The following is a 22,577-nucleotide window of genomic DNA, read 5'->3' on the forward strand; positions in this document are numbered from 1 at the left end:
TTACTGCCAAATCCAGGAGTTTGGACAATGGACCAGTCTTCGTCGCTGCTATCACTTAATGACTCATTCTGAAACAAGAATAACATAGCCGCAAGTGTTGAATTAGAGATGCTAAGGGAACTAATTTCCAGAAATGTATTTATTTTGTGGCTGTCCGGCCGACCGAAGAGCCTTACCGAGAAATAATTCTTGGGTGAAACAGGTTCCTGACAGTAAAATTAAATAACCATGACTATACCTTGCTTAATTGGATGGCCTTTTTCAGGGCGTCTTCTTCGCTTTCCTGCTGGTAAGCTCGCATCCAGCTTTGGCTGTCATCTGGAGTATGGTCATCTCCCGAAACAACTTCGGCATAAGTTCTTTTGGCTGACATAATTAACCAAATAAAGCGAAAACTGATGCAAATTTTAACAGCGACTGCTTGAGGAAATCCGAACTTCGAACCCGGGCACACACAGTACAACTGTGAAGTAATGCAATAAATCTCGACGAACAATGAAACGTATGTTTCTTGAGTAGGTGTGATTTCGCAATTCTGCCAAGTCTGGCCTTTGTCAAATAACAAATGAATCATTTGAAAATTTGAAACTGTTAGAACCTCTTTATTCATTGATTTCAATAATGTTCCATATATAACGTATTTTATGATTTAGAAAACGACATGGTTATGACCACTTTTGTTTTTGGGCAAAATGAATGAATTCTGTTAAAGGAAATTTATTGCCCAGAGGAAATAAATGGATTTATGCTGAGTGTGACATGCTTAGTTAGTTATTTCCCATGTTGCAGTTTGGGCATTTCTGTCATCCGGGATTTTCTGGAGATGATTCACCATTTGTGCAAGCTAGGCGGAGACTGATTCAACAGAGTCAAATCAATTTTCCCTCTCCACCATCCCTATTTTTACTTTCTTGTGGATGGCGTGTGTCCCCTCACCTTTGCTGGAATCATGTCTTCTATATTTGGGTATTCCCTAGGTTACCACGCTGATTTTCAATAAATGGCCTAGCCCACCAGGGCTTGGCCAAAATATCCCAAACAAATGTGGTATTATTTGTGTCCCAGCAAACGGACCTCGCCCAGAGCAATGCCTTGCCAACAATATCAGTCAGACTGTATGGAGCATGAAGGGTTGTATAATATTTATATATTATTAATTGTAAATCAACTTAGACCATAATTAATAACAAATACTATTAAGATTATATTAACTATGTTATATTATTATTATTAGTTCTCTATTAAATATAACTCACGTTAATAATAGTCATATTAATATTACTAATTATTATTATTAATATTACCCACACCCACGACCTTTACCCACACCCACACCCACGACCCACGACTTGTACCCACGACCCACGACCCAAGACCATTAGTCAAACTCCTTTTTCTAATAAAGAAGCACATAAAACAATCATAATAATTGCTGCTGACAAACATGGATTTTCGACTCAACGAAATGACAGTATCTCCAACGGAATGGTAACTATATCTACTAAGTAAATAAAAACAGGACATTATGAAAGTTTATGAATTCTTATTTCCATGCTGAGATAATTTGTTATTGTGTTTATGATCGCGCTACAGTGAGCTTTCTTCATCAAGACCCAATAAAGCAATGCATGACTTTAGACTGCATTTGGTCAGTAAAATCCTATTTTTTCTTTTATATTTTCCTATTGTTTTCCATAAAACTAACAAATCCACAGTTATCCATTTTTTCTTTGATTTGATCGGTCTGAGTAGTTCACGGAATCCTTTTGGGACAATTGGGATTAATTTTACTACTCTTGTCTAAATAGAATCGAGTACAACCACGATCCGCGCATGCTAAGAACAAAACGGCATGCAATTAAAACTAAAATGGTATTAATTGCATTGTTCTTCTTTAATTTGAATGTAGTGCTTATTTCTAATGTTATTTTCATTTAAGATATCTCAGGGAGAATGAAATAACTCAACTCCAAAAAGGCGCTTTCTCAGGACTCACACGTCTAACTTGGTTGTAAGTGGATTGCCTTAAATACACTTTCAACTGAATATGACACAAATAACTGTGTAACTTTGTTACAAAGTGATTCACACAGCTGAGTTAAATAGACCTCATTCCAAAATGGACGTCATTTAAATATTCTTTCGTTTTTAATTCAAATTAGCCCTTGATGCCTCGTTCTTGAGCTGAAAATTGAAAAGATTAGAGAGCTTCGCAAAGACAACAGCTACGGCTATGACAACGTCACAAATTTGCATATTTTGTAGGCAAAAACAATAGCTTTGCACGCCCTGCACGTGCGTTTTTCACGTTTGTTCATTTCTTCGCCGTCGTCAGCAAAACAACAATGTGAAATAGCGAAATTCGAGGTTTTCTAGAGGACGTCAGCACTTGAGGATAAATTTTCATTTTCTCCACTAAATAAAGATTGACCCAAGCGGAACGACCAAAAACGATCCGCCATATTGATAACATTTTCTAAACAACCTTAAGAAGACCAGTAAAACTGATCTTCTTGTCGGTTTTAAACTATTTTAACGTCGGAAATTCCCGGAAACAATTGAAATCTTAATTTTTATAGAGATGAAAGGTGAAAGTTTCAGAAATACGAGTACAAAAAATTATTTTATAGTTCTAGGGGTCCTCCACTTTTAGAACTCTCAGGATCTTATGCAACTCTGTTAATTCCTGTTTCCATGCTAGAACAGTTCCTTTTTTTTATGATCACAATACAGCGAACTTTCTTTATCAAAGCTCGAAAAAACAATGCATGTCTTTAAACTGCATTTGGTCATTAATACACAAAATTTTGTTTTTGATTTTTCCTGTTTTCCATAGAACTAGCAAATCCACTGTTATCGATTTTTTTTTTTCATTCATTGCTCTGAGTCGTTCACGGATTCCTTTTAGGACAAATGCGATTAACTTTCCTGCTCTTGTCTAAGTAGAACCGAGTACAACGACGATCAGTGAATTCTGAGAAGGAAACGGCAATTAAAACTAAAATGACATTGATTTTAATGTTCTTGTTTAATTCAGATTTCCTACTCATTTCTAATTTTGTGATCATTTCTAGATATCTTGATAAAAATAAAATAAGTCAACTCGCAGAAAACGTTTTCTCAGGACTCACGGGTCTGCATTCGCTGTAAGTATATTGCCCTAAATACACTTTCAAAATATGACACGGCTTTGCGCCTCTCCACTCCACAAATAATTGTGCGACTTAGTTACAAAGTGACTCACACGGCTAAGTTAAATAAAGTCTTTACAGTAATGAACCCTTTCAGGTCAAAAGTTAAAGTGCCTTTGAACCTTACCCTTTTAAGATAAACACTAAATGTTATTCTAGTCTGTCATTTTGGTTCTTTCTGTGGAACCTTTGATTTGATCTTAGCCAAGATCCCTTTTTCTAATGAAGAAGCACATAAAACAATCATAATAATTGCTGCTGACAAACATGGATTTTCGACTCAACGAAATGACACTATATCCAACGGAATGGTAATTATATCTACTAAGTAAATAAAAACAGGACATTATGAAACTTTATGTATTCCTATTTCCATGCTAAAATAGTTCGTTTTTGTCTTTATAATCACGGTACAGTGAGCTTTCTTCATCAAGGCTCAATAAAGCAATGCATGACTTTAAACTGCATTTGGTCAGTAAAATCCTATTTTTTCTTTAAGATTTTCCTATTTTTTTTTCATAAACTAGCAAATCCACAGTTATCCATTTTTTTCTTTGATTTGATCGGTCTGGGTAGTTCATGGACTCCTTTTGGGGCAATTGGGATTAATTTTACTGCTCTTGTCCAAATAGAATCGAGTACAACGTCGATCCGGGAATGCTAGGAACAAAACGGCATGCAATTAAAACTAAAATGGTATTAATTGCATTGTTCTTCTTTAATTTGAATTTAGTGCTTATTTCTAATGTTATATTCATTTCTAGATATCTCGGGGAGAATGAAATAACTCAACTCCAAAATGGCACTTTCTCAGGACTCACACGTCTATCTTCTGTGTAAGTGGATTGCCTTAAATACACTTTTAACTGAATATGACACAAATAACTGTGTAACTTTGTTACGAAGTGACTCACACAGCTGAGTTAAATAGACCTTATTCCAAAATGGACGTCATTTAAATATTCTTTCGTTTTTATTCAAATTAGCCCTTGATGCCTCGTTCTTGAGCTGAAAATTGAAAAGATTAGAGTCTTAGCAAAGACAATGACTACGGCTATGAAAACGTCACAAATTTGCATTTTTTGTAGGCAAGAACAATAGCTTTGCACGCCCTGCACGTGCGTTTTTCACGTTTGTTTATTTCTTTGCCGTCGTCAGCAAAACAACAATGTGAAATAGCGAAATTCGAGGTTTTCTAGAGGACGCCAGCACTTGAGGATAAATTTTCATTTTCTCCACTAAATTAAGACTGACCCAAGCGGAACGACCAAAAACGATCCGCCATATTGATAACATTTTCTAAACAACCTTAAGAAGACCAGTAAAACTGGTCGAAATGTTGGTTTTAAACTATTTTAACCTCGGAAAATCCCGGAAACAATTCAAATATTAATTTTTATAGAGATGAGAGGTGAAAGTTTTCGAAATACGAGTACAAAAAATTATTTTATAGTTCTAGGGGTCCTCCACTTTTAGAACTATCAGGATCTTATGCAACTCTGTTAATTCCTGTTTCCATGCTAGAACACTTCCTTTTTCTTATGATCACAATACAGCGAACTTTCTTTATCAAAGCTCGAAAAAACAATGCATGTCTTTAAACTGCATTTGGTCATTAATACAAAAAATTTTGTTTTTGATTTTTCCTAATGTTTTCCATAGAACTAGCAAATCCACTGTTATCGATTTTTTTTTTTCATTCATTTCTCTGAGTCGTTCACGGATTCCTTTTAGGACAATTGGGATTAACTTTCCTGCTCTTGTTTAAGTAGAACCGAGTACAACGACGATCAGTGAATTCTGAGAAGGAAACGGCAATTAAAACTAAAATGACATTGATTTTAATGTTCTTGTTTAATTCAGATTTCCTACTCATTTCTAATTTTGTGTTCATTTCTAGATATCTTGATAAAAATAAAATAAGTCAACTCGCAGAAAACGTTTTCTCAGGACTCACGGGTCTGCATTCGCTGTAAGTATATTGCCCTAAATACACTTTCAAAATATGACACGGCTTTGCGCCTCTCCACTCCACAAATAATTGTGCGACTTAGTTACAAAGTGACTCACACGGCTAAGTTAAATAAAGTCTTTACAGTAATGAACCCTTTCAGGTCAAAAATTAAAGTGCCTTTGAACCTTAGCCTTTTAAGATAAACACTAAATGTTATTCTAGTCTGTCATTTTGGTTCTTTCTGTGGAACCTTTGATTTGATCTTAGCCAAGATCCCTTTTTCTAATGAAGAAGCACATAAAACAATCATAATAATTGCTGCTGACAAACATGGATTTTCGACTCAACGAAATGACACTATATCCAACGGAATGGTAATTATATCTACTAAGTAAATAAAAACAGGACATTATGAAACTTTATGTATTCCTATTTCCATGCTGAAATAGTTCGGTTTTTTCTTTATCATCACGGTACAGTGAGCTTTCTTCATCAAGGCTCAATAAAGCAATGCATGACTTTAAACTGCATTTGGTCAGTAAAATCCTATTTTTTCTTTAAGATTTTCCTATTTTTTTTCATAAACTAGCAAATCCACAGTTATCCATTTTTTTCTTTGATTTGATCGGTCTGGGTAGTTCATGGACTCCTTTTGGGACAATTGGGATTAATTTTACTGCTCTTGTCCAAATAGAATCGAGTACAACGTCGATCCGGGAATGCTAAGAACAAAACGGCATGCAATTAAAACTAAAATGGTATTAATTGCATTGTTCTCCTTTAATTTGAATTTAGTGCTTATTACTAATGTTATTTTCATTTGTAGATATCTCAGGGAGAATGAAATAACTCAACTCCAAAATGGCACTTTCTCAGGACTCACACGTCTATCTTCCCTGTAAGTGGTTGCTTTAAATACACTTTTAACTGAATATGACACAAATAACTGTGTAACTTTGTTACGAAGTGACTCACACAGCTGAGTTAAATAGACCTTATTCCAAAGTGAACGTCATTTAAATATTCTCTCGTTTTCATTCAAATTAGCCCTTGATGCCTCGTTCTTGAGCTGAAAATTCAAAAGATTAGGAGAGCTTTAGCAAAGACAACGGCTACGGCTACGAGAACGTCACAAATTTGCATATTTTGTGGGCAAAAACAATAGCTTTGCACGCCCTGCACGTGCGTTTTTCTTGTTTGTTCATTTCTTTGCCGTCGTCAGCAAAACAACAACGTGAAATAGCGAAATTCGAGGTTTTGTAGAGGTCGTCAGCATTTGAGGATAAATTTTCATTTTCTCCACTAAATTAAGACTGACCCAAGCGGAACGACCAAAAAGGATCCGCCATATTGATAACATTTTGTAAACAACCTTAAGAAGACCAGTAAAACTGGTCGAAATGTCGGTTTTAAACTATTTTAATCTCGGAAATTCCCAGAAACAATTCAATTTTTAATTTTCATAGAGATGAGAGGTGAAAGTTTCAGAAATACGAGTAGAAAAAAATATTTTACAGTTCCAGGGGTACTCCACTTTTAGATCTGTTAGGATGTTACGAAAAATTCCTGTTTGTATGCGAGAACAATTCCTTTTTTTTATATGATCACAATACAGTGAACCTCCTTTATCAAAGCTCGATAAAACAATGCATGTCCTTAAACTGCATTTGGTCATTAAAGTCTTTAATTTTGTTTTTTACTTTTCCTATTGTTTTCCATAGAACTAGCAAACCCACTGTTATCAATAAGTCGGATCTTTTTTGGTTGTTCAGCTTGGTGCCGGCACATGACGTATCATGAACTTTACACGACGTGTAAATGATGTGAAATTACGCGGGAAATGAACGAAAAAGACTGTAGTAGACAGTAAATTATCGAAAAAGTAAACGTACTTGACAGGCCTCAGACTGCAATTCCAAAGCAATTTGACATCATTTACAACCTCGTTCCCAGGACCTTTTCCCTGGCTTGGGGGTGGGGCGGGAAAAGGCCCTGGAATCGGCTCGTCACGTGATCTCAGAACACCCAAATTTCTTGGGTTTACTAAATTATCATACGTTAAACGGATCTTTCAAGATGGCGGCCTCTTCGAGTAAACCAAACTTGTTGTCAGTGCTTCGTCGAATCGAATTTTCTTTAAATAACGGTAATTTTCCTTCTTTAAATTTAAAACCTCTTCAAATGAAGTGTTTCGAATATATGCTGGAAGGTCAGGATGTCATTGGAGTCCTACCTACTGGATTTGGCAAGTCAATGCTCTTTCACCTTCTACCTCATTTCATTCCTGTGAAGACCACCAAGAACATAGTTATTGTGGTATGTCCATTAAATTCCATCATTGAAGATCAGCTAAAAGTCGCAAAAGCTCGAAGGATAACCGCTGATGTCTTACAGCTTGCTGTATACGAGAAGGAACCCGCCGATAACTTGTTCGGAAATCAACAAGAACCAAGCGAGCACGTGGTCCCGGATTCAACAAAGTTTCCTCAAGATGTGGTTAATGGCAACACTTCACTTGTATTCGCCCATCCAGAGCTACGACAAAATCCTTGTACCCATTGCCAATTAACTGGCAATTCAAAGAGAAAACTACCCAATGACAATCATATATTTAAAACTGAAATACTGCAGATATGCTTATGGCTTATTTGAAAGAGTATTGAAAGACAAACAGTGCGTTGGAGAAACATCAGAACCCGGTGCAAGACTGTTTGCACAGTTTCATGCGCCCCAGACGAGTCGCATGAAGAAAGACATAATATCAGAAATAAAGAAAGAACAATCGAGGGTGAGGGTGCTATTTGCAACATCAGCTCTTGGCATGGGGGTTGATGCTCCTTATGTAACCAACATCATTCATATAACTCCACCAAGTAGCCTTGAAGCTTACATGCAAGAAATTGGTCGTGCTGGCCGTACAGGACTTTCATCATGTGCTACCCTTTATTACAATAACTCTGACATTGCAAATAATAAAAAAACATGTAGAAGAATCAATGAAATCATATTGCAGATCAGAAGACACTTGTCAAAGGAAACTCCTCCTTGATTACTTTGGATTCTCCAGTGTTCAACAAAAGGGCTGTTGCTGCATATGCGATGGCAAATTCAAAAGAACTGAAGAGGATCTCCCCCAAGCTATTAGAAACAAGGTCAGATTTCTACCTAACAGTAACCGTGCTATCCTTGAAAGGTTAATCAAGAGTGCAATTTCTGACCATGAGTCCCAAGCGACATCAGAGGGTTCAATGCTATTTGACATTTCTGTAGATAAGGATCTGGCTGCAAAGGTTATGGAGGGAGTGGAATTTGTTGCATCAGAAGCAGACTTGTTGAAATCATTCGGCATATGGGATGAAACCTGTTCTTCTCAAATCTTTTCGCTTATATCTGAACACACTGCTATATGTACAACTGAAACGGACTCCGACAATGATTAGAACATCAACATAATGTGCTCTGTTCACTTATATCTGAGCACACTCCTCACGACATGTTGAACTGAAATGAACTCTGAAGATTAGAACATCAACATAAATTGTAGATACTGTAAACTACTGATTGTGATTTATTCTCTTAAACACAAGACCGATTCAATGATATTTAATTATTTCTGTTGTTAAAATAACACTGATCAGTTTGTCTTTGCTTATATCTGAGCACAATACTGTGTGGAACTGAAATGAACTCTGATGATAATCAGAACATCATCATAAATTGTGAACACTGTGAACAGCTGTAGATATATCTGGATTTACTCTCTTAGTACACACTACTGATATTTAATTATTTCTGTTGTTACCATGACACTGATCAGTATCTGAGCACAATAATATGTGTAGAACTGAAATGAGTGCCTCTAATGATCAGAACCTCATCATAAAATATAAATACTGTGAACTACTGTAGAAATATCCTGATTTACTCTCTTAAAACACACCAGTGGTATTTAATTATTTCCATGTTGCTGCCATGGCAGGGCTCCAAATTAATGCTCGCAAACTCACAAAATGCGAGTGATTTTGATAATCTGCAAGTGAGAAAAATATCCACTAGTAAATGTTTGCAAGTTAGAATCATCCATGTCTTGCAAACATTTGGAAATAATTGGTTAGTGGTCTCACCGGTTTTCTAGAGGAAAACTTCTTACCACTTTGCAAGTAGAGTAAAAAGTCAAGTTTGAGCCCTGGTTTCCATGACACTGATTAGTTTGTCTTCATCTTTTCACACATATATCTGAGCGCAATAATATAAGAAGGACTAAAATGAACTCCGATGATGATCAGAACATCATTATAACTTGAAAATACTGTGAACTGCTGTTGATACATCTGGATTTACTCTCTAAATACACTCTATTGATATGTAATTATTTCTGCTGTTACCATGACACTGATCAGTATGATATCTGAGCACAATAATATGTGTAGAACTGAAATGAACTCTGGAGATGATCAGAACATCATCATAATAATTGTAAATACTGTGAGCTGCTGTAGATATACCGTATCTGGATTTACTCTCTTTATACACACCATTGATATTTAATTTTTTCTGTTGTTACCATGACACTGATCAGTATCTGGGCACAATAATATGTGTAGAACTGAAATGAACTCTGGAGATGATCAGAACATCATCATAACAATTGTAAATACTGTGAGCTGCTGTAGATATATCTGGATTTACTCTTTGAAAACACACTATTGATATTTAATGATTTCTGTTGTTACCATGACACTGATCAGTATCTGAGCTTAGTACTATACAACTGTATGTAGAACTGAAATGAACTCTGATGACGATCAGAACATCATCACAAATTGTAAATACTGTGAACTGCTGTATATATATCTGGATTTACTCTCTGAAAACACACTATTAATATTTCATTTTTTCTGTTGTTACCATGACACTGAACAGTATCTGAGCACAATACTATAATTATGTAGCACTGAAATGAACCCTGGTCATGATCAGAACATCATCATCAAAATTATTGTAAACACTGCAAACTTTGAATTACTCTCTTAAAATACACTATTGTTATTTAATTAAATTCTGTTGTTACCATGACACTGATCAGTTTCTTTAAACATTTTGTTCTTTTTTTGTTTATATCTGTGCTGAATTAACTGAATTGAACTTTGCTGATGATTACAACATCAAAATATCTTAAATTGTAATCCTTGATAAATGCTTTGACGGCTGAAGCGAAGAAGGTGAAAGCTGTACGCTTCGCTTGACAGCATATTCTGCGCTTTGATCCGACAGCGTATTCTCTATGGATTGAGCTCTCTGAATAAACTGTTCCATCTTGTTTACGAATGAAACACAACTCCTACACAGGACCTTTGATCTCGTATCGTCCTCCGAAATTTTTATGCCACAGGTTTTATGGACTTTGGCACACAGATCTTTTCCTGAACCAGCTTTGCTGAATATTTGTAGCATATAGCGACTCTCATGAGAATCACCACAGAGTCGGCAAGCTGGATTTCGAGGAGAAACCTTCGTCGGAGTGGACATACTTTCCGCCATTTTGATTTCGGCATAATGCATAAATTAGCTTTATTTCGCCAAGTTTTGCATAAATTATTTAAAAACAATCAACCAATCAATATAAAGGATTCACTGGCCGATCGCAGGGCCTTTTCCCGCCCCACCCCCAAGCCAGGGAAAAGGTCCTGGGAACGAGGTTGCATCATTTAAACATTGTGTAATGGTCATGATACGTCATGTGCGGTCACCAAGTGGAAGGACCAAAAACGATCTGCCATATTGATAGCAATTTTTAAACAAGCAGCAGATGACCAGTAAAACTGGTCGAAAAGGCGGTTTTAAACATATTTTAACTTCGGAAATTCCCGCAAACAATTCAAATTTTAATTTTTCTAGAGAAGAGAGGTGAAACTCTCAGAAATACGACAGCAAATTTTTTTTTTAATAGTTCTAAGCGTCCTCCACTTTTATAACTATGAGGATGTTATGAAACTCTGTTAATTCCTGTTTCCATGCTAGAACACTTCCTTTTTTTTGTGATCACAATACAGCGAACTTTCTTTATCAAAGCTCGAAAAAACAATGCATGTCTTTAAACTGCATTTGGTCATTAATACACAAAATTTTGTTTTTGATTTTTCCTAATGTCTTCCATAGAACTAGAAAATCCACTGTTATCCATTTTTTCTATGATTTCATTGCTCTGAGTCGTTCACGGATTCCTTTTAGGACAATTGGGATTAACTTTCCTGCTCTTGTCTAAGTAGAATCGAGTACAACGACGATCAGTAAATTCTGAGAAGGAAACTGCAATTAAAACTATAATGACATTGATTTTAATGTTCTTGTTTAATTCAGATTTCATACTCATTTCTAATTTTGTGTTCATTTCTAGATATCTTGATAAAAATAAAATAAGTCAACTCGCAGAAAACGTTTTCTCAGGACTCACGGGTCTGCATTCGCTGTAAGTATATTGCCCTAAATACACTTTCAAAATATGACACGGCTTTGCACCTCTCCACTCCACAAATAATTGTGCGACTTACTTACAAAGTGACTCACACGGCTAAGTTGAATAAAGTCTTTACAGTAATGAACCCTTTCAGGTCAAAAATTAAAGTGCATTTGAACCTTAGCCTTTTAAGATAAACACTAAATGTTATTCTAGTCTGTCATTTTGGTTCTTTCTGTGGAACCTTTGATTTGATCTTAGCCAAGATCCCTTTTTCTAATGAAGAAGCACATAAAACAATCATAATAATTGCTGCTGACAAACATGGATTTTCGACTCAACGAAATGACAGTATCTCCAACGGAATGGTAATTATATCTACTAAGTAAATAAAAACAGGACATTTTAAAACTTTATATATTCCTATTTCCATGCTGAAATAGTTCGTTTTTGTCTTTATGATCACGGTACAGTGAGCTTTCTTCATCAAGGCTCAATAAAGCAATGCATGACTTTAAACTGCATTTGGTCAGTAGAATCCTATTTTTTCTTTAAGATTTTCCTATTTTTTTTTCATAAACTAGCAAATCCACAGTTATCCATTTTTTTCTTTGATTTGATCGGTCTGGGTAGTTCATGGACTCCTTTTGGGGTAATTGGGATTAATTTTACTGCTCTTGTCTAAATAGAATCGAGTACAACGTCGATGCGGGAATGATAAGAACAAAACGCCATGCAATTAAAACTAAAATAGTATTAATTGCATTGTTCTTCTTTAATTTGAATTTAGTGCTTATTTCTAATGTTATTTTCATTTCTAGATATCTCAGGGAGAATGAAATAACTCAACTCCAAAATGGCACTTTCTCAGGACTCACACGTCTATCTTATCTGTAAGTGGATTGCCTTAAATACACTTTTAACTGAATATGACACAAATAACTGTGTAACTTTGTTACGAAGTGACTCACACAGCTGAGTTAAATAGACCTTATTCCAAAATGGACGTCATTTAAATATTCTCTCGTTTTTATTCAAATTAGCCCTTGATGCCTCGTTCTTGAGCTGAAAATTCAAAAGATTAAGAGAGCTTTAGCAAAGACAACGGCTACGGCTACGAGAACGTCACAAATTTGCATATTTTGTGGGCAAAAACAATAGCTTTGCACGCCCTGCACGTGCGTTTTTCTCGTTTGTTCATTTCTTTGCCGTCGTCAGCAAAACAACAATGTGAAATAGCGAAATTCGAGGTTTTCTATAGGACGTCAGCACTTGAGGATAAATTTTCATTTTCTCCACTAAATTAAGACTGACCCAAGCGGAACGACCAAAAAAGATCCGCCATATTGATAACATTTTCTAAACAACTTTAAGAAGACCAGTAAAACTGGTCGAAATGTCGGTTTTAAACTATTTTAACGTCGGAAATTCCCGGAAACAATTCAAATTTTAATTTTCATAGAGATGAGCGGTGAAAGTTTTAGAAATACGAGTACAAAAAATTATTTTATAGTTCTAGGGGTCCTCCTCTTTTAGAACTGTCAGGATGTTACGAAAAATTCCTGTTTGTATGCGAGAACAATTCCTTTTTTTACATGATCACAATACAGTGAACCTCCTTTATCAAAGCTCGATAAAACAATGCATGTCCTTAAACTGCATTTGGTCATTAAAGTCTTTAATTTTGTTTTTTATTTTTCCTATTGTTTTCCATAGAACTAGCAAATCCACTGTTATCCATTTTTTCTTTTTCATTCATTGCTCGGAGTCGTTCACGGATTCCTTTTAGGACAACTGGAATTAACTTTCCTGCTCTTGTCTACGTAGAACCGAGTACAACGACGATCAGTGAATTCTGAGAAGGAAACGGCAATTAAAACTATAATGACATTGATTTTAATGTTCTTGTTTATTTCAGATTCCCTACTCATTTCTAATTTTGTGTTCATTTCTAGATATCTTGATAAAAATAAAATAAGTCAACTCGCAGAAAACGTTTTCTCAGGACTCACAGGTCTGCATTCGCTGTAAGTATATTGCCCTAAATACACTTTCAAAATATGACACGGCTTTGCACCTCTCCACTCCACAAATAATTGTGCGACTTAGTTACAAAGTGACTCACGCGGCTAAGTCAAATAAATTCTTTACAGTAATGAACCCTTTCAGGTCAAAAATTAAAGTGCATTTGAACCTTAGCCTTTTAAGATAAACACTAAATGTTATTCTAGTCTGTCATTTTGGTTCTTTCTGTGGAACCTTTGATTTGATCTTAGCCAAGATCCCTTTTTCTAATGAAGAAGCACATAAAACAATCATAATAATTGCTGCTGACAAACATGGATTTTCGACTCAACGAAATGACAGTATCTCCAACGGAATGGTAATTATATCTACTAAGTAACCTATCGCTTTGATGATCCATACGATGTTTTTGAAATTCATATTTAATCAATACATGTTTCGGATGAAACATCATCCATTGTCAGTTGACAAATGAGAAATAAACTAAAGTTGAGCAATAAATAGTGTAACAAAGTGAGATATAACATGAATAATTAAGGATGAAGGCGAGAACAGAATAAAAACACCCAACCACGAAACAAAACAGAAAAAACCAAACTGTTTAGGCTAAGAAAAGAAACTAATTAGTATGAAAGGGATAAATTAAGATGTTTGACTTGGGAATTTAAAGATGGCTGTTCCCAAAGGATATGCATGGCTTCTTTGATTTTCAATTGGAAACGTGTGGAAGCAGAGTCGAGGATTTTAAAACAGTCTTCTGAACACCGGGAGCGACAATTTTCAGAACCTCTCAAGTGCTTAAATATGTGGGAGTGTTTGTCGGAGGCGAGATGTTCACGGCTGCGAGTGGCGAAATGTCTATTGGTTTCACCAATATAACAGGCATTACAGCCTGCACATGAAAACTTGTAAATGACTCGCGATCGTAAACCCGCAGGGATAGGATCCTTCGCCCCAAACCAACTCCTAATTTTAAACGGGGTGAACACCAAATTAATTTAAAGGTCTCTGCAAAATTTGTTGACTAATTTCTTAATTCTGCGTTTTGTTATGATGGAAAAGGGACCGATGTACGGTAATTTAAAATACAAACAATTGTCCTTCCGAGCAACACCCAACTAAGTAAATAAAAACAGGACATTATGAAAGTTTATGAATTCCTATTTCCATGCTGAGATAATTCGTTTTTGTCTTTATGATCGCGGTACAGTGAGCTTTCTTCATCAAGACTCAATAAAGCAATGCATGACTTTAAACTGCATTTGGTCAGTAAAATCCTATTTTTTCTTTAAGATTTTCCTATTTTTTTCCATAAAACTAGCAAATCCACAGTTATCCATTTTTTCTTTGATTTCATCGGTCTGAGTAGTTCACGGACTCCTTTTGGGACAATTGGGATTAATTTTACTGCTCTTGTCTAAATAGAATCGAGTACAACCACGATCCGGGAATGCTAAGAACAAAACGGCATGCAATTAAAACTAAAATGGTATTAATTGCATTGTTCTTCTTTAATTTGAATTTAGTGCTTATTTCTAATGTTATTTTCATTTCTAGATATCTCAGGGAGAATGAAATAACTCAATTCCAAAAAGGCGCTTTCTCAGGACTCACACGTCTAACTTCCTTGTAAGTGGATTGCCTTAAATACACTTTCAACTGAATATGACACAAATAACTGTGTAACTTTGTTACAAAGTGATTCACACAGCTGAGTTAAATAGACCTCATTCCAAAATGGACGTCATTTAAATATTCTTTCGTTTTTATTCAAATTAGCCCTTGATGCCTCGTTCTTCAGCTGAAAATTGAAAAGATTAGAGAGCTTAGCAAAGACAACGGCTACGGCTATGAGAACGTCACAAATTTGCATATTTTGTGGGCAAAAACAATAGCTTTGCACGCCCTGCACGTGCGTTTTTCACGTTTGTTCATTTCTTTGCCGTCGTCAGCAAAACAACAATAGGGAGCTTACGAAAGGACGACGCTGACGGCAACGACGACGCTACAAAACAATAGGTTTAGTGAGCAAAAACAATGGCTCTGCACGCTCTGCACGTGCGTTTTACGTTTTGGTGCATTTCTTTGCCGTCATCTCCTAAATGACGACGTGAAATGACTAAATTCAAGGGTTCTGTGGAGGACGTTAGCACATGACGATGAATTTTCAGTTCTCTCTCTACGCTTCCAACCCACTCATACCAGTTTAATTCCTTGTCAGTTACTACAAATTCTTAACGCGGAACGACATGAAATAGTTTCGTAGTGATATGAATAACGCGGATTTGTATTTTTAAATGAAGTCCTCGTAGCCGTCGTCGTCCTCGTTTCGTAAGCTCCCTAATGTGAAATAGCGAAATTCGAGGTTTTCTAGAGGACGTCAGCACTTGAGGATAAATTTTCATTTTCTCCACTAAATTAAGACTGACCCAAGCGGAACGACCAAAAACGATCCGCCATATTGATAACATTTTCTAAACAACCTTAAGAAGACCAGTAAAACTGGTCGAAATGTCGGTTTTAAACTATTTTAACCTCGGAAATTCCCCGAGACAATTCAAATCTTAATTTTTATAGAGATGAGAGGTGAAAGTCTCAGAAATACGAGTACAAAAAATTATTTTATAGTTCTAGGGGTCCTCCACTTTTAGAACTATCAGGATCTTATGCAACACTGTTAATTCCTGTTTCCATGCTAGAACACTTCCTTTTTTTTATGATCACAATACAGCAAACTTTCTTTATCAAAGCTCGAAAAAACAATGCATCTCTTTAAACTGCATTTGGTCATTAATACACAAAATTTTGTTTTTGATTTTTCCTAATAATTTCCATAGAACTAGCAAATCCACTGTTATCCATTTTTTCTTTTTCATTCATTGCTCTGAGTCGTTCACGGATTCCTTTTAGGACAATTGGGATTAACTTTCCTGCTCTTGTCTAAGTAGAATCGAGTACAACGACGATCAGTAAATTCTGAGAAGGAAACGGCAATTAAAACTAAAATGACATTGATTTTAATGTTCTTGTTTAATTCAGATTTCCTACTCATTTCTAATTTTGTGTTCATTTCTAGATATCTTGATAAAAATAAAATAAGTCAACTCGCAGAAAACGTTTTCTCAGGACTCACGGGTCTGCATTCGCTGTAAGTATATTGCCCTTAATACACTTTCAAAATATGACACGGCTTTGCGCCTCTCCACTCCACAAATAATTGTGCGACTTACTTACAAAGTGACTCACACGGCTAAGTTAAATAAAGTCTTTACAGTAATAAACCCTTTCAGGTCAAAAATTAAAGTGCATTTGAACCTTAGCCTTTTAAGATAAACACTAAATACTATTCTAGTCTGTCATTTTGGTTCTTTCTGTGGAACCTTTGATTTGATCTTAGCCAAGATCCATTTTTCTAATAAAGAAGCACATAAAACAATCATAATAATTGCTGCTGACAAACATGGATTTTCGACTCAACGAAATGACAGTATCTCCAACGGAATGGTAATTATATCTACTAAGTAAATAAAAACAGGACATTTTAAAACTTTATATATTCCTATTTCCATGCTGAAATAGTTCGTTTTTGTCTTTATGATCACGGTACAGTGAGCTTTCTTCATCAAGGCTCAATAAAGCAATGCATGACTTTAAACTGCATTTGGTCAGTAGAATCCTATTTTTTCTTTAAGATTTTCCTATTTTTTTTTCATAAACTAGCAAATCCACAGTTATCCATTTTTTTCTTTGATTTGATCGGTCTGGGTAGTTCATGGACTCCTTTTGGGGTAATTGGGATTAATTTTACTGCTCTTGTCTAAATAGAATCGAGTACAACGTCGATGCGGGAATGATAAGAACAAAACGCCATGCAATTAAAACTAAAATAGTATTAATTGCATTGTTCTTCTTTAATTTGAATTTAGTGCTTATTTCTAATGTTATTTTCATTTCTAGATATCTCAGGGAGAATGAAATAACTCAACTCCAAAATGGCACTTTCTCAGGACTCACACGTCTATCTTATCTGTAAGTGGATTGCCTTAAATACACTTTTAACTGAATATGACACAAATAACTGTGTAACTTTGTTACGAAGTGACTCACACAGCTGAGTTAAATAGACCTTATTCCAAAATGGACGTCATTTAAATATTCTCTCGTTTTTATTCAAATTAGCCCTTGATGCCTCGTTCTTGAGCTGAAAATTCAAAAGATTAAGAGAGCTTTAGCAAAGACAACGGCTACGGCTACGAGAACGTCACAAATTTGCATATTTTGTGGGCAAAAACAATAGCTTTGCACGCCCTGCACGTGCGTTTTTCTCGTTTGTTCATTTCTTTGCCGTCGTCAGCAAAACAACAATGTGAAATAGCGAAATTCGAGGTTTTCTATAGGACGTCAGCACTTGAGGATAAATTTTCATTTTCTCCACTAAATTAAGACTGACCCAAGCGGAACGACCAAAAAAGATCCGCCATATTGATAACATTTTCTAAACAACTTTAAGAAGACCAGTAAAACTGGTCGAAATGTCGGTTTTAAACTATTTTAACGTCGGAAATTCCCGGAAACAATTCAAATTTTAATTTTCATAGAGATGAGCGGTGAAAGTTTTAGAAATACGAGTACAAAAAATTATTTTATAGTTCTAGGGGTCCTCCTCTTTTAGAACTGTCAGGATGTTACGAAAAATTCCTGTTTGTATGCGAGAACAATTCCTTTTTTTACATGATCACAATACAGTGAACCTCCTTTATCAAAGCTCGATAAAACAATGCATGTCCTTAAACTGCATTTGGTCATTAAAGTCTTTAATTTTGTTTTTTATTTTTCCTATTGTTTTCCATAGAACTAGCAAATCCACTGTTATCCATTTTTTTTTTCATTCATTGCTCGGAGTCGTTCACGGATTCCTTTTAGGACAACTGGAATTAACTTTCCTGCTCTTGTCTACGTAGAACCGAGTACAACGACGATCAGTGAATTCTGAGAAGGAAACGGCAATTAAAACTATAATGACATTGATTTTAATGTTCTTGTTTATTTCAGATTCCCTACTCATTTCTAATTTTGTGTTCATTTCTAGATATCTTGATAAAAATAAAATAAGTCAACTCGCAGAAAACGTTTTCTCAGGACTCACAGGTCTGCATTCGCTGTAAGTATATTGCCCTAAATACACTTTCAAAATATGACACGGCTTTGCACCTCTCCACTCCACAAATAATTGTGCGACTTAGTTACAAAGTGACTCACGCGGCTAAGTCAAATAAATTCTTTACAGTAATGAACCCTTTCAGGTCAAAAATTAAAGTGCATTTGAACCTTAGCCTTTTAAGATAAACACTAAATGTTATTCTAGTCTGTCATTTTGGTTCTTTCTGTGGAACCTTTGATTTGATCTTAGCCAAGATCCCTTTTTCTAATGAAGAAGCACATAAAACAATCATAATAATTGCTGCTGACAAACATGGATTTTCGACTCAACGAAATGACAGTATCTCCAACGGAATGGTAATTATATCTACTAAGTAACCTATCGCTTTGATGATCCATACGATGTTTTTGAAATTCATATTTAATCAATACATGTTTCGGATGAAACATCATCCATTGTCAGTTGACAAATGAGAAATAAACTAAAGTTGAGCAATAAATAGTGTAACAAAGTGAGATATAACATGAATAATTAAGGATGAAGGCGAGAACAGAATAAAAACACCCAACCACGAAACAAAACAGAAAAAACCAAACTGTTTAGGCTAAGAAAAGAAACTAATTAGTATGAAAGGGATAAATTAAGATGTTTGACTTGGGAATTTAAAGATGGCTGTTCCCAAAGGATATGCATGGCTTCTTTGATTTTCAATTGGAAACGTGTGGAAGCAGAGTCGAGGATTTTAAAACAGTCTTCTGAACACCGGGAGCGACAATTTTCAGAACCTCTCAAGTGCTTAAATATGTGGGAGTGTTTGTCGGAGGCGAGATGTTCACGGCTGCGAGTGGCGAAATGTCTATTGGTTTCACCAATATAACAGGCATTACAGCCTGCACATGAAAACTTGTAAATGACTCGCGATCGTAAACCCGCAGGGATAGGATCCTTCGCCCCAAACCAACTCCTAATTTTAAACGGGGTGAACACCAAATTAATTTAAAGGTCTCTGCAAAATTTGTTGACTAATTTCTTAATTCTGCGTTTTGTTATGATGGAAAAGGGACCGATGTACGGTAATTTAAAATACAAACAATTGTCCTTCCGAGCAACACCCAACTAAGTAAATAAAAACAGGACATTATGAAAGTTTATGAATTCCTATTTCCATGCTGAGATAATTCGTTTTTGTCTTTATGATCGCGGTACAGTGAGCTTTCTTCATCAAGACTCAATAAAGCAATGCATGACTTTAAACTGCATTTGGTCAGTAAAATCCTATTTTTTCTTTAAGATTTTCCTATTTTTTTCCATAAAACTAGCAAATCCACAGTTATCCATTTTTTCTTTGATTTCATCGGTCTGAGTAGTTCACGGACTCCTTTTGGGACAATTGGGATTAATTTTACTGCTCTTGTCTAAATAGAATCGAGTACAACCACGATCCGGGAATGCTAAGAACAAAACGGCATGCAATTAAAACTAAAATGGTATTAATTGCATTGTTCTTCTTTAATTTGAATTTAGTGCTTATTTCTAATGTTATTTTCATTTCTAGATATCTCAGGGAGAATGAAATAACTCAATTCCAAAAAGGCGCTTTCTCAGGACTCACACGTCTAACTTCCTTGTAAGTGGATTGCCTTAAATACACTTTCAACTGAATATGACACAAATAACTGTGTAACTTTGTTACAAAGTGATTCACACAGCTGAGTTAAATAGACCTCATTCCAAAATGGACGTCATTTAAATATTCTTTCGTTTTTATTCAAATTAGCCCTTGATGCCTCGTTCTTCAGCTGAAAATTGAAAAGATTAGAGAGCTTAGCAAAGACAACGGCTACGGCTATGAGAACGTCACAAATTTGCATATTTTGTGGGCAAAAACAATAGCTTTGCACGCCCTGCACGTGCGTTTTTCACGTTTGTTCATTTCTTTGCCGTCGTCAGCAAAACAACAATAGGGAGCTTACGAAAGGACGACGCTGACGGCAACGACGACGCTACAAAACAATAGGTTTAGTGAGCAAAAACAATGGCTCTGCACGCTCTGCACGTGCGTTTTACGTTTTGGTGCATTTCTTTGCCGTCATCTCCTAAATGACGACGTGAAATGACTAAATTCAAGGGTTCTGTGGAGGACGTTAGCACATGACGATGAATTTTCAGTTCTCTCTCTACGCTTCCAACCCACTCATACCAGTTTAATTCCTTGTCAGTTACTACAAATTCTTAACGCGGAACGACATGAAATAGTTTCGTAGTGATATGAATAACGCGGATTTGTATTTTTAAATGAAGTCCTCGTAGCCGTCGTCGTCCTCGTTTCGTAAGCTCCCTAATGTGAAATAGCGAAATTCGAGGTTTTCTAGAGGACGTCAGCACTTGAGGATAAATTTTCATTTTCTCCACTAAATTAAGACTGACCCAAGCGGAACGACCAAAAACGATCCGCCATATTGATAACATTTTCTAAACAACCTTAAGAAGACCAGTAAAACTGGTCGAAATGTCGGTTTTAAACTATTTTAACCTCGGAAATTCCCCGAGACAATTCAAATCTTAATTTTTATAGAGATGAGAGGTGAAAGTCTCAGAAATACGAGTACAAAAAATTATTTTATAGTTCTAGGGGTCCTCCACTTTTAGAACTATCAGGATCTTATGCAACACTGTTAATTCCTGTTTCCATGCTAGAACACTTCCTTTTTTTTATGATCACAATACAGCAAACTTTCTTTATCAAAGCTCGAAAAAACAATGCATCTCTTTAAACTGCATTTGGTCATTAATACACAAAATTTTGTTTTTGATTTTTCCTAATAATTTCCATAGAACTAGCAAATCCACTGTTATCCATTTTTTCTTTTTCATTCATTGCTCTGAGTCGTTCACGGATTCCTTTTAGGACAATTGGGATTAACTTTCCTGCTCTTGTCTAAGTAGAATCGAGTACAACGACGATCAGTAAATTCTGAGAAGGAAACGGCAATTAAAACTAAAATGACATTGATTTTAATGTTCTTGTTTAATTCAGATTTCCTACTCATTTCTAATTTTGTGTTCATTTCTAGATATCTTGATAAAAATAAAATAAGTCAACTCGCAGAAAACGTTTTCTCAGGACTCACGGGTCTGCATTCGCTGTAAGTATATTGCCCTTAATACACTTTCAAAATATGACACGGCTTTGCGCCTCTCCACTCCACAAATAATTGTGCGACTTACTTACAAAGTGACTCACACGGCTAAGTTAAATAAAGTCTTTACAGTAATAACCCTTTCAGGTCAAAAATTAAAGTGCATTTGAACCTTAGCCTTTTAAGATAAACACTAAATACTATTCTAGTCTGTCATTTTGGTTCTTTCTGTGGAACCTTTGATTTGATCTTAGCCAAGATCCATTTTTCTAATAAAGAAGCACATAAAACAATCATAATAATTGCTGCTGACAAACATGGATTTTCGACTCAACGAAATGACAGTATCTCCAACGGAATGGTAATTATATCTACTAAGTAAATAAAAACAGGACATTTTAAAACTTTATATATTCCTATTTCCATGCTGAAATAGTTCGTTTTTGTCTTTATGATCACGGTACAGTGAGCTTTCTTCATCAAGGCTCAATAAAGCAATGCATGACTTTAAACTGCATTTGGTCAGTAGAATCCTATTTTTTCTTTAAGATTTTCCTATTTTTTTTCATAAACTAGCAAATCCACAGTTATCCATTTTTTCTTTGATTTGATCGGTCTGGGTAGTTCATGGACTCCTTTTGGGGTAATT

The 22,577-nt window shown here is 35.5% G+C and overlaps 1 pseudogene; it reads left to right on the forward strand.

The window, feature by feature from the left end:
• Nucleotides 1–7,528: 7,528 nt before the first annotated feature.
• LOC137989850 (recQ-like DNA helicase BLM) lies at nucleotides 7,529–9,056 on the forward strand (annotated as a pseudogene).
• The last annotated feature ends 13,521 nt before the right edge of the window (nucleotides 9,057–22,577 follow it).

The sequence above is a fragment of the Montipora foliosa genome, unplaced genomic scaffold (genome assembly GCF_036669935.1).
Source record: "Montipora foliosa isolate CH-2021 unplaced genomic scaffold, ASM3666993v2 scaffold_477, whole genome shotgun sequence".
Classification (NCBI taxonomy): Eukaryota; Metazoa; Cnidaria; class Anthozoa; order Scleractinia; family Acroporidae; genus Montipora; species Montipora foliosa.